Source organism: Alligator mississippiensis, chromosome 15, assembly GCF_030867095.1.
Source record: "Alligator mississippiensis isolate rAllMis1 chromosome 15, rAllMis1, whole genome shotgun sequence".
Taxonomy (NCBI): domain Eukaryota; kingdom Metazoa; phylum Chordata; order Crocodylia; family Alligatoridae; genus Alligator; species Alligator mississippiensis.
This window is the reverse complement of record NC_081838.1, coordinates 25,672,179-25,684,310: the sequence shown is the minus strand read 5'-3', so window position 1 is coordinate 25,684,310 and position 12,132 is coordinate 25,672,179.

Here is a 12,132-nt window from a genome sequence, read left to right as displayed (position 1 = left end):
GAGTACAGGGGGAGAATGATGTCCCGGGATTTGCTTGAGAAGCATCTATGGATGCAAGCCAGCGTTTTGGTCGCTTTACTAGCCGCAGCATCGCATTGCAGGCTCATGTTCATCTTGTGGTCAATGATGACCCCCAAGTCTCTTTCTTCCTTAGTGCTAGCCAACATAGCACTGCCGAGCCTATAAGGATGCTGCGGGTTTTTTTTCCCAAGGTGGAGAACCTTGCATTTATCGGCGTTGAACACCATCAGATTCTCGTCCACCCACTTGCTGAGCCTGTCCAGGTCAGCCTGGATCACCCGCCTGTCTTCTGGTGTGGATGCTTTGCCCCAAAGTTTGGTGTCATCTGTGAACTTGGCCAGTCCGCTTCTGACTCCAGTGTCCACATCATTAATGAAGATGTTGAACAGTATGGGTCCAAGGACAGAGCCCTGGGGGACCCCACTGGTCACAGGACACCACGATGAGTGACTTCCATCAATTACTACCCTCTGGGTCCGACCCCGGAGCCAATTTTCCAGCCAGTGGATCGTGGGGGACCCAAGGCGACAATTGGCCACTTTCTCCAAGAGACGATCATGGGACACCAGATGGAAGGCTTTTTTGAAGTCAAGATATATGACATCAATCTCATCTCCCTTGTCCAGGTGATAGGTCACCTGGTCGTAGAAGGAAATGAGATTGGTCAAGCAAGACCTACCCGCAACAAACCCGTGCTGGCTATCCCTTAAGATGTTGGCGTCGGCCAGTCCATTAAGGATGGCCTCTTTAATAAACTTTTCTAAGATCTTCCCCGGGATAGAAGTCAGGCTGATGGGCCTATAGTTAGCCGGATCCACTTTCCACCCTGGTCACCAATATCAGCTTGCAGGGACACGTAGCTTTCCTTAACATAGAGAGCTACACCCCCGCCCCTTTTCTCTACACGATCCCTCCTGTACAGGGTATAGCCGTCTATCCCCGTGGTCCAGTCATGGGTGGAGTCCCACCAGGTCTCCATTATCCCTATGACATCGTAATTGTTTGCACTGAGCAGGAGGATGAGCTCCTCCTGCTTATTCCCCAAGCTCCTGGCATTAGTGTACAGGCAGGCAAGTGCCCCCTGGGGGGCTCCTTCCTTGCCCACAGATTTTACCAGGGCTGGGGCTGGGGTGGGCTCCCTGAAGCGCCGTGATCCACTGGCTTTGCAAGGATTGCTCAGCGGGCCAGCAGTGGCGGTTGTCCCCCCGTCCCCCAGCGGGCTTAGTTTAAAGCCCGGTGGAGCAGGTCAGCCATTCTGGCTGAGAAGAGCCTCCTCCCTAGGGGAGAGAGGTGGAGACCATCTCTTCCCAGCAGCTCGCTGCCTCTCTCGCCAAAGAGCGGGCTGTGGTCATGAAAGCCAAAGCCTTCCTGACGACACCAGCGCTGCAGTCTTTGGTTGACCACATGGATCCTCCTGTCCCTTCTCAGCCCATAGCCTGAGACTGGGAGGATCGACGAGAACACCACCTGTGCCCCCAGACCCTTAAGCCCCGCTCCCAGATCCCTGTAGCGCCTCATGACCTGGCTGGGAGTGCTCCGAGCCGTGTCCTTGGTGCCCACATGAATAAGGAGCATGGGATAGTGGTCTGTGGGTTTGAGGAGCTTGGGGATCCTCTCCGCAATGTCCCGGATGCGGGCCCCTAGGAAGCAGCAGACTTGCCGGGCTAAGGGGTCGGGGTGGCAGATTGGCCCCTCCGTCCCCCTCAGGAGGGAGTCTCCCACAACAAACACCTTACATTTTGTCTTGGGGAGAGCAGGGGCGGGAGCTGCAGTTAGGCCCATGTTGCCTGTGGGGGCCGGCAACTCCGCAGGCTCTGCTGGGGCGGCAAGAGGTGCGTCCCTGTTGCTCAGCTGTGGTGGGGGAGGGGCCTTGGTGCGGCGGGCCTTAGGGCCCTTGACCACCGTGGTCCATGCCCCTGGCTGGAGACAGCAGGAGGTCGCAGAGTCCTCCTTTGGCGTGGAAGGAGACTGTGATCTACCCTCTGCCTCCCGGGGGAGAAGGGCCTGGCAGTAGGAGTCTATCTCCTGCTCGCAGTCCCTGATGGCACGCAGTCTCTGGACTGTGGCCTGGAGCTCCTCCAGCTGGTGCACCAGAGACCCCAAAATGGAGCAGACCCCGCAAGGGGAGGCCACCATGCTCCCAGGCCCCAGAGCCTGAAAAAGGGACAGGCAGCCCCCGCAGCCGAGAGCCAGGGGCTCCGTCCGCGTGGAGCCCAGGACCAGGGGCTCCGTCTGGGTGGCCGTCTCTGAGGTGCCGGGGGGGGCCGCGGAGCCCGAGGGGACCCTCGGGGTGCGGCGCGTGCCCATCCGTGTCATGCCTCAGGTAGGCTGGCTACGGCTGGGACTGTCTACCCTGGGGGGTGCGCAGGCAGGGTCCGGCGCCCTCCCGCACGAACTCCGCGCTAAGTCGCGCGCCGGCAGAGAAGCGCGCCTGTTTGCGCAGCCTGTTCACGCAGCTCCGGTCGCGCGGCTCCCTGGGGGGCTGGGCCAAGTAGGGGCCTGGATGGGGCTTGACCCGGCCCGGCTCCACTCAGCCACCGCCTCCCACACACACACTAAGGGGTTAGCCCCCTCTCTCCACGGGCCCCGCTTACCCCGGCTGTGCTGGGGGTCAGCGGGGGCTCCGCGGCTGCTGGAGGGTTTTTGGGGGAGCGGGGGCGCAGCGAGCTTTCACCCGTGCGTCTCTCGCCGCTCCCGCGTCTAACAGTCAGTAAAATAGTTAATTTTTTTTTTTTTAAACAAGGTTCTTGGTTTAAAACAACAGTAACAAGAAATGCTTCAGTGAAAAGCTAAATTGCAGAAAAGGTTGACACCCGCCCACATCCAAGTGAATACATTACACTAAATTATTTATTTTGGTCCCAAGGCAAATAAAATAGTTTAAAAATGCTGCAACTTTTTGTTTAAAGTCAAAAGATTTTTTTTTCTTTGAATGCCACCCCCTTCCCCAGGAGAGAAAGGGGCAGCCATGATCTGCAAATAATCCTTCCATATAGTGTGGGCATTTGGAAAACAAAGCTAGGCTGGGGTATTTTTGAAGGTAGAGGGTCTGTTTTTATGCCAAGTCTCACCTTTCTTTTTTTAACTTCTCTTCTGTTCCTGGTCTCTCTTATAGGTTATTTTGTTTTCTTATGCTAAGCTGCTCTGAGCCTTCATAGGAAGAGTGGAATATAGATGGAACAAACTAATGGGTGCATCTATGTGTGCAGTTAATGTGTCTGAATTTTGCTGCATGGTAAATTCAAGTGCATTAAATTTTGACCAGGAACACGTCTACCCATGTACCCTTTAAGGTGCAGATTTGCATCCCATGAGAGCACTTAGGTCCAGGGCTGCTCCTGCCCTGCTGTGTGTTCTTGCAGCATCCAGGGGGCGATCCAGGCTCCTGCTGCAACAACCCAAGTGCTAGGGGCACTTTTTAAATGGCCCCACACCTTGTTCCCTGGCCACATGCTTCTCTGGCCCAGAGCAGTCTGCAGCCTGCTGGCACAGTCCTGCACGACACTGTCCCACAGCTTATGCCTAGCGTAAATAAATCTTTATTTCCCTTCAGAACACAGCAACAGACCTGCCCTCCCTCCCCTGCCTAACACCAGACCCCACCCCGAACCCCAATGCCCACCACCAAAAAAGCACCCTCTTTTCCATGAAACTGTTCACACTGGTTCTTCAACGACTGCTGGGGCGGTGTGGGATGGAGGTGTCCATGACATGGATCCCAGCGAGAGGCACCTAGCACCCCAGCTTCTGTCAACACCACTACAGATGGGCACCGTGGCGAGCCCAGTGGACTGGAGGATGGCCTGAGGGCAAGGGCAGGTGCTGTCCAGCTCACTCAGCCCACTCCCTGCCCTCTTCAATGGGGCTGGGGCCGGGAAGACCTATGTGCAGAGCCAGGCCAACTGTAACCAGCTTCAGCTTGGGCTGCGTGGAGGGGTGGCGAGCAGCAGGCAGGGGTCCTGGCTGGTGCAGGTGGCACTGTGCCTCCTCCCAAGCCCACTGGGGAGCATGGGGTGCATTGCAGGTGACTGTTAGAGGCTAGACACAGCTGGGGCCAGGGATCAGGCAGCACAAAGGTGACCACCAGGGCCAGGATGGCGTCGAGGACCCTGCAGTCCTCCATTGCCACCGCTGCCAGGCCCACCATGGCATCCTGCTGGTCCTGGGCCTCAACCAGCCTCTCGAGCAAGGAATGACCAGCTCTTTGCCTGGTCCTTCATCCGGTCCTGGACTCACCAGGCCACATAGTCTGCGAATCGCTCCTCCACTGCAGTGACCAGCTGGTCCAGCAGCGTGGTGTGTTGTGGTCCTGGCTCAGACACTGGTAGAGATGGCACAAGCAGAGGGCACTGGCCAATGCTGGCGGCATCCTTGGAGATGCATCTCTACTGGTCGCTGGTGGCTCTCCCCTGCATGCAGCTGCTGGACCTGTAGGGCAAGGACAGAATGGCTCTTTATGAGTGCTAGTGCACATTATCTCTGAAATAATACAGTGTTGAGGGACTCTGCGCTTACCAGCTCGGTTTGGGGGTCGTGTGTACAGGTGCCCAGGGACTGTGGCAAGTTCATAGACTCATAGAAATAGGGTCGGAAGGGACCTTGCAGATCTTCAGGTCTGACCCCCTGCCTGAGCAGGAAGAAAACTGGGCTCAAATGACCCCAGTCAGGTAGGCATTGAGCCGCTTCTTAATGACCCCCAGGGTAGGAGCCAGCACCACTTCCCTTGGAAGTTGGTTCCAGATCCTAGCCGCCCTGACTGCGAAGTAGTTCCTACGGATGTCTAATCTGAACCTACTCTCCAACAACTTGTGGCTGTTATTCCTTGTTATCCTGGGGGGCGCTAGGGGAAACAAGGTCTCCCCCAAACCCTTCTGGTCCCCCCTAGTGAGTTTATAGACAGTCACCAGGTTCCCCCTCAGCCTTCTCTTGTGAAGGCTGAACAGGTTCAGGTCCCGTAGCCTCTCATTGTAGGGTCTGCCCTGCAGTCCCTGGATCAAGCAGGTGGCCCTCCTCTGGACCCTCTCAATGTTGTCCACATCCCTCTTGAAGTGCAGCACCCAGAACTGGACACAGTACTCCAGCTGCAGCCTGATCAGTGTCACGTAGAGGAGGAGGATCACCTCCTTGGCCCTACTTGAGATGCACCTGTGGATACACGATAAGGTCCGGTTAGGCCTGCCGACCGTGACCTCACATTGTCGGCCCATGTTCATCTTGGAGTCAATAATGACTCCAAGATCCCTTTCTGCCTCCGTGCTCTCAAGAAGGGAGTTTCCCATCTTATAAGTGTGCTGCCAATTACTACTGCCCAAGTGCAGCACCCTGCACTTGTCCGTATTGAAACGCATCCTGTTTTTGTTAGCCCACCCCTGCAACCTATCCAGGTCTTTCTGAAGTCTCTCTCTCCCTGCTAATGTGCCCACCTCTCCCCATATTTTGGTATCATCAACGAATTTGAACAGGTTGCTTTTCACCCCATCGTCCAAATTGCTGATAAAGACATTGAACAGTGCGGGCCCAAGGACCAAGCCCTGGGGGACTCCGCTGCCCACTTCCCCCCAGGTCGAATATGACCCGCCCACCACCACCCTCTGAGTACGACCCTTCAGCCAATTTGCAATCAATCTGACTGTGTAGGCATCAGTGCCACAGTCACCTAGTTTTTTAATGAGGTTGGGGTGAGAGACAGTGTCAAAGGCCTTGCTGAAGTCCAGAAAGACTACATCCACGGCGACACCTACATCCAGTGCTTTTGTGACTTGATTGTAAAAGGCAATCAGGTTGGTCTGAAGTTGGTCAGGTAGCCCCTGCTACAGGTGGCCACCGGCTGAGCCCTCTGTCCCCGCTCCCACAGTGGGAGCAGGCAAGCCACTTGCTGCTTGCTGCAGGCATCCTGCCTTCCCCATCCCCTACCCAGGCCGCACCAGGGCTGGCTCCTGCCATCAGCTGCCACGGCAGCTCTGGAACAGCTTCCCCCCTACTTCTCTTTACAAACCACGCGCTTTGCTCCTGTGCCACTGAGCCCATGGCACCAGGATAAGTGGGGTGAGGAGCTCCTGCCCCGCTCAGAGGTGAAGCTGGTGATGCCCCCTTCCCCGCTCCCCCCAGCGCCCCTCTCTGAAGCGGTGGCCCAAGCCAGGGCCCCCACCAGGTGTGGCCTGTGCCCCAAGCATGCCCCTGGCAGAATCACCTGGGCACACCGTGACGAGCTGCTTGAATGCACGAGGGGTTCCCCACCCACTACACCCTCCTGCCATTCACTGCCATGGTGCCTGGTGCACAGCTGAGAACCTGGTGTGGGGCCCTGAGTTTTGACGGTGCCCCAGGCAAGCCCATGCTTCCCTGCATTGTGCACTGCCGTCTGGAGGGGTATCTGCTTACTCCAGGAGTGTCTAACTCCCCAAGCCAAGGAGATCGTCACTACCATTGAGGAATTTCTCTGCGTGTGACAGGCCCCTGGCTGCCTAGCTGGGAGGCTGCTGGCTGCTCAGTAGTCCTTAACTGCCTCCCACCTCCCTGTGTGTTGGGGGGCAAACTTCAGTGGGCAGGGGGGCACTTGGCCAGCCTGGGCAGGGAGATGGGAGGGGAGCGGACAGCAGGGAAGGAGAGGGCCCTCCACTCTCCCATGTGGGGCACTGGGTCCAGGTGTGCAGCCTTGGGATGCATGGGTGAGCTGGCACAAGAATGGGTCGTACCCCACGTGTTCCCCCCACCCCCACGCACACACTGACCTCCTCCCTTTGTGTGGCTTACCAGATGGGTATGGCAAGCACTTTTGGTGAGCAGACTTGCTCCCTGTCTGTGGCGAGGTGGTCCTGTGGTGTCCTGGGGCATAGAGTCATGGCAGCTGGCTGCCCCGGCAGTGGCTGCCTCTGGGCAGGAACTGGAGCTGCTCACTGCTGAGGCCATGCCCGGCCTGTCCTCCTTGCTTGGGGTGCGCTGCCAGAGTTGGCAGGACAGGTGGTGGCTAAGGTCACCCTAATTGGGCAGGACAGTCCTGGAATGGGAACCACAAGTCCCAGTCCCAGGCTGCATGACTCCAGGACAACATTTGTCCCAGATTATTAGCATCCTGCTGGGATCTGCAGGTAGCAGCGGGTTTCCCCTTGCAGACTGGTAGTGGTGCTGTCAGTGGTGTGGGTGCCCACACACATGCACATGCCTGGGAAATAAAGCGGGCAGGGTAGAGAGTAGCTCCCTGTAGATAAGTTTATGAGAGGGAGGGAGGGAGTGGAAAGGGGGCAGATCAAGGCCCCCATGGTGAGGGAGGGAGAGGGGCAGGGGCTGGGGCTGCTGCCCAGCCAGGATAGTACATGGGGCAAGGGTGTGGAGCAGGACGGAGCCAGGGAAGCTCATCCAGGGGGCTCATGGCATGGGGGGGAGGCTTGCTGCCACTTCACCCCCACCCCCAAGCAGTGTGGGGGTCACATGCCCATCCAAATTTGTGTGAGGGTGGAGGTGGATGTGGGCTGCCTACTGCAGGCTTGGGGTTCCCTGCTTGCTGCCTTTCCCTCAGGAGTCCTGTGCTGCCATGGCAAGGTGAACCCTGCCTGCCCTGCCGCAGAGCGGGGAGCCCCGAGCCGCCAACGGGCAGCCTGCATCCACCCCCGCCCCACTTGGCTTGGCTGCAGCTGTGGCACCGACAGAAGCCAGGGGGGAGGAGGGCAGCTGAGCATGTCCCACCTTTCAGTTCACAGCCCAGGGGAGGAGGTGGAGATTTGCTGCAGGGATCCCATGCTCAGTCCTAGGCCCCGTTACAAGAGGGAGCAGGGAGCGGCTGCCTTGGCAGAGCTGTGAGAGGCTGAAAAGCAAAACCTTGAGGACTGGGATCAGGGCAAAGCAGAGGCTTGCAAACATCCTGCGGTGTGAGCCCCTGCAGGAGAGCGGTTATGTTGGGGGAGGAAAGGTGGACTTCCTGGTGGAAGCCAGGCCTGGCAGGTCCTGCACTGGCTTGTAAGGGACGGGCCGGGGGGGCAGGGGGTACATTTCTTCCCACACTGAGCTTATGGGTGAGGCCACTGCCCAAGTGGAGCCACTGGTGTGTGATGAGCAGGGACCCTGGTTTTTACTTGTTAAAAAAAACCCCAAATTCTTTGATAAAAATCCCTAAATCCTCTAATAACCCCAAAATTCATGTTTTCCTACAATTAAAATGAAATGCCACTGTATATATAGGTGTCAGTTGAACACAACGTGTTATTGTTATATATGCAATTTTAAAGCAGTTTGGAAGCCTACCACTGCCTCAATCATTACTATAAAATACGCTCTAAATACCTATATTTTGGTGTTTGATTGTGGTGTTTTTATCATGGAAAATCAGAGCTCCCCCCGGCCCCTTTGCTCAGAGGGACATGGGTCCAGCTACAACTATCTCCCCTGCACTTTGTGGCCCTGAGCAGCCCTGACATACCAGTGCCCTACCCCTGCCTATGCTCTTGCCACTCACTCTGAAGCCACAGCCCCCCAGCCCTGCTGGTGCTCCTCATTCCTCCCCTGCAGTCCTCTGCCCCCGCCCAGCCTCAACCACAAATACCCCAGCATGATTTAAAAAGCAAAGCCAATGCCCTGCAGAAAAGATATTTGTTTCTTCTGAACCATGCACTCTTTAAACCTGCAAGCAAACTTCACACACCGTCTGTCCTGCCTGAACCCCCCCCCACCAACATTTGGTAGCCTGAAACGTGACCTAATTTCTCTTTCTGCTATTAAATGGGTGCTTAGGGTGGAGGGAGGGGTAGGGGGCGCATGGGTGACTGGTACCTCCTGAGTCTGGGGCAGGCACCCACAGAAGCCACTGGCAGTGGGGATGGGACTGGCAAGCACCCGCAGAAGCTGGCAGCAACAGAGACAGTGGGGACAGAGCTGGAGGTGGTGGGGATGGGGCTGGCAAGCAACTGCGGAAGCTGCCAGTGGCGGTGGGGATGGGGCTGGTGAGCACCCAGAGAAGCTGGCAGCGGTGGTGGGGGACAGCCCTGTCAGGGGGGCACATGTGCCCCCATGCCCACCCTACCAGTTGCCTACATCTGGGAATTGTAGGCAGCAAAGCCCGACCGAAAGAGTTTCTGCTGGGGCTGGGCTGAAGTCAGACACCTGAGCTGCTCTGACACTGTCCTCAGCAGAAACTTGGGGGTGACCCTGTGCTCAGCCGTGCCCCGGCCTGTCCCAGGCAGTCCCACAAGCTCTTACAATCAGAGTCATAGACAAGGAGGGCTAGAGGGTCACCTAGTCCAACCCCCTCTCCGAACAGGACCATCCCCAACTACAGCCACTGGTGCTGGACTGCCCCTGCAAATTTGAACCAGGATCTCAATAGGCATCAGTGCCTGCCCCGAAAGCAACACCTCTATGCCTAGGTTGGTTTGTACTCCCCATACTGGTAACTGGGGGAGCACAAAAGATGCATTGGAGGTGTTGAGAGGGACAACCCCCCACCCTGGAGTGCAGAGAACTGACAATGGGGCCAAGAGCCATATCCTCCCCCTCCACCCTTGCTACACAGGAGACTTGGGAGCTTGCTAGTGACTTGGGTTTGGTTTGGATGCTCAGAAGCCTCAGGAATCCCGCTCCTGGTCTGCCCTTCCTGGCAAACAAGCAGGAAAGGCCTGGTGGGCAGCCTCAGGGATGTGACCAGCCCCAGACTGCACAGGGCTGGGGAGGAGAGAAGCAGCAGCAGCAGCAGCTCTGCCCTGGCGACACTCCCATACCCAACTGGTCCCTTGCTCACCTTCCTGCTCTCCCTGCTTTGGAGGCCTGCCCTGCCCCTTCTGCACTCAGCACAGCTCAGGAGTCAAGGATCCCTTCTCCCTCGTTCTTCCTGGAAATGTCCTCTGCTGCTCCAGGTGGGCAGGACCTTCCCCAGGAGGCTTCCGCCCAGCTCTGCTCTGGCTCGCTGCACCTCTTATTATGGAAAAGGGCAGAACTATCCCTCCTTCCCCACCCCCAGGAAAGGGTCTTATCCAGGGCACAGGCCCAAGGAGCTTTCACCTGCCAACGAGTCCCAAGCGTCCTCTGGCTCGAACCAGCCCAAACTGACTGGGGAACCAATCCCCCCAACACCTGCACTGGCCCACACTTGGGCTGCCACTAGGCATAACAGAGGGGTGATGCAAACCTCTCATGGCCCCTCAGCCTCCTGGTAGCGCAAGTCCCTGAAGCCCTGGTGTCACGTCACTGGGGAGCGGAGGCTGTCCCCTGGCACAGCCATGGCAGGAAGGTGCTCGCTGGGGCCAGCACTAGGGCTGGAAAGGAGCACCCAGAGCTGGTGCTGGCCCAGGTCTGCATTCATCGTCTCGGCCAGAGACCTCACCCCGCGCAGCGCGCTCTCACTGCAGATCACAACCCGCCTTCCCAGCCCTGCGGCCTGCCCTGGCCTGCCCTGCCACAGCCTGCGGGGAGGGGGCTGGCTCCCCAACATCCCCATGGGCATCCACACTGCCTTGAGGAGGGTCCCTGGGTCCCCCAGTGCATAGGCCCCCTCGGGCTCCTCCACCTCCTCCCCCGCAGCCTGCTCACACTCCCCAGCTTTATGTGCAGCCCCCAGGCCATTGCCATGTCCTAATGGGACCCTGCTTTGGTTCAGCCCCATATGGCCACTCCAGCCCATCTCCTCCACAGCCCCCAGAGCTCCCATCCCCCACCTGTACATAAATCACTGCCCTCAGGCCCCCTGCCCGGCCCTACAGCCCCTCCGCCACACTACCCCACATATGGCTGCAGCTCAGTCCCAACTCCCCTCTGACCCACCAGCTGCTCTCCTGCGCTGGCTGGCAGCTGCTTTTCCCAGACTCAGCCCCAGCACGACCGGGGGCCGCACTGCGTGTCACAAAACCAAGCCGACAGCAGCAGCTGCCAGTCCTGGTGTGCAAACCCTGCAGTCTGGTACAGCTTTGCCCTGCCCCTGCCAGCTGACAAACCCCTGGACCAGCTGCCCACCTCACCCACAGGCAGACCCCTACCCATGCCCACTCACTCCTCACAGCTCCCTCCTGGCTCCTAGCCTGCCTTCACCCTACAGCAAGACCCCCCAGGTGATGCTGGATGTCCTCACTCTCACCTGCATCTGCCTCCAGCCCCAGACTGCACCCCAGCCTGGCAGGTAGCAGCTCCTGAGTCTGGCCTTCCCCTGACCCTCCCCTCCAGCCTGGCTGCAGCCCAGGCCCTGCTTGGCAGGCGGTCAGCCTGGAGCCCCGCTCCGCAGCCTCCAGTTCCTTTGGCTTGCTTGGGTCCCAGCCCTACAGCTTCTGCCCCTCACTGCCTATAGCCCTGTTTTCTTTTTTATTTGCCCCATGAGCGCAATAGATGTGCCCATAGGAGCCTCCCTTAATAAGGACGGCTTATGCTTCTTGGTGGGCATTGGTCCATGACCCCCTGCTTGCAGTTCCAGCAGCTACACAAAAAATAGACCCGACTGCAGCCCCCCAGGACAGGAGCCCTCGGCCCAGCCCACGGGGGAGCTGGATCACAGGGAGACTTGCAGGGGAGGCTCCAGGGCAGGGGGAGGGACAGCAACAAAGCAGTGCTCAGAAATGCCTATAGCAGAGTACAGCTGGACCCAGCAGTGTCTGCCCAGGCACTGTGGGGAAAGCCTCAGGAGCAGGCAGGGGGTTGGCAGGAGCTTGCGTGGGGATGAGTGACAGGACAGGGACATTCACCCCAGCCACAGGCCCCTGGGACCAGGCTGTACTGGGGCAAAACCCTTCCCAGAGCTGATGCTGCTTAGAGGCCCTCCTCCACACCTGCAGCTGTGACCCATGCTCGTGCCCGTGTAGATGGCATGGCACAGCTCTTGCTCCTGGGCCAAAAGAAACATGTTTCTGTACCAATACATACAAGTACTAGAAACATGGCACATTAACAAATGTGCAGTAGCACATGTGTAGACACTGATGTAGGGTGCAAACTGCCCCCAGGGCAGCAACACCAGAAGAGGTCCAGCTTCCTTCCTGGTGCAGAGCCACATGGGTGGCAGAGACAGCTCACTGGCTGTCCAAGCTGGCCTCCAGACCCATGGCCTATGCCAGCTTTTGTCTGCCCCCTGGACAGTGCCCCACCAGTCTGGTCACGTGCCAGATGCCACAGCACCACAGACCCTAGCTCTTCCCCCAGAGC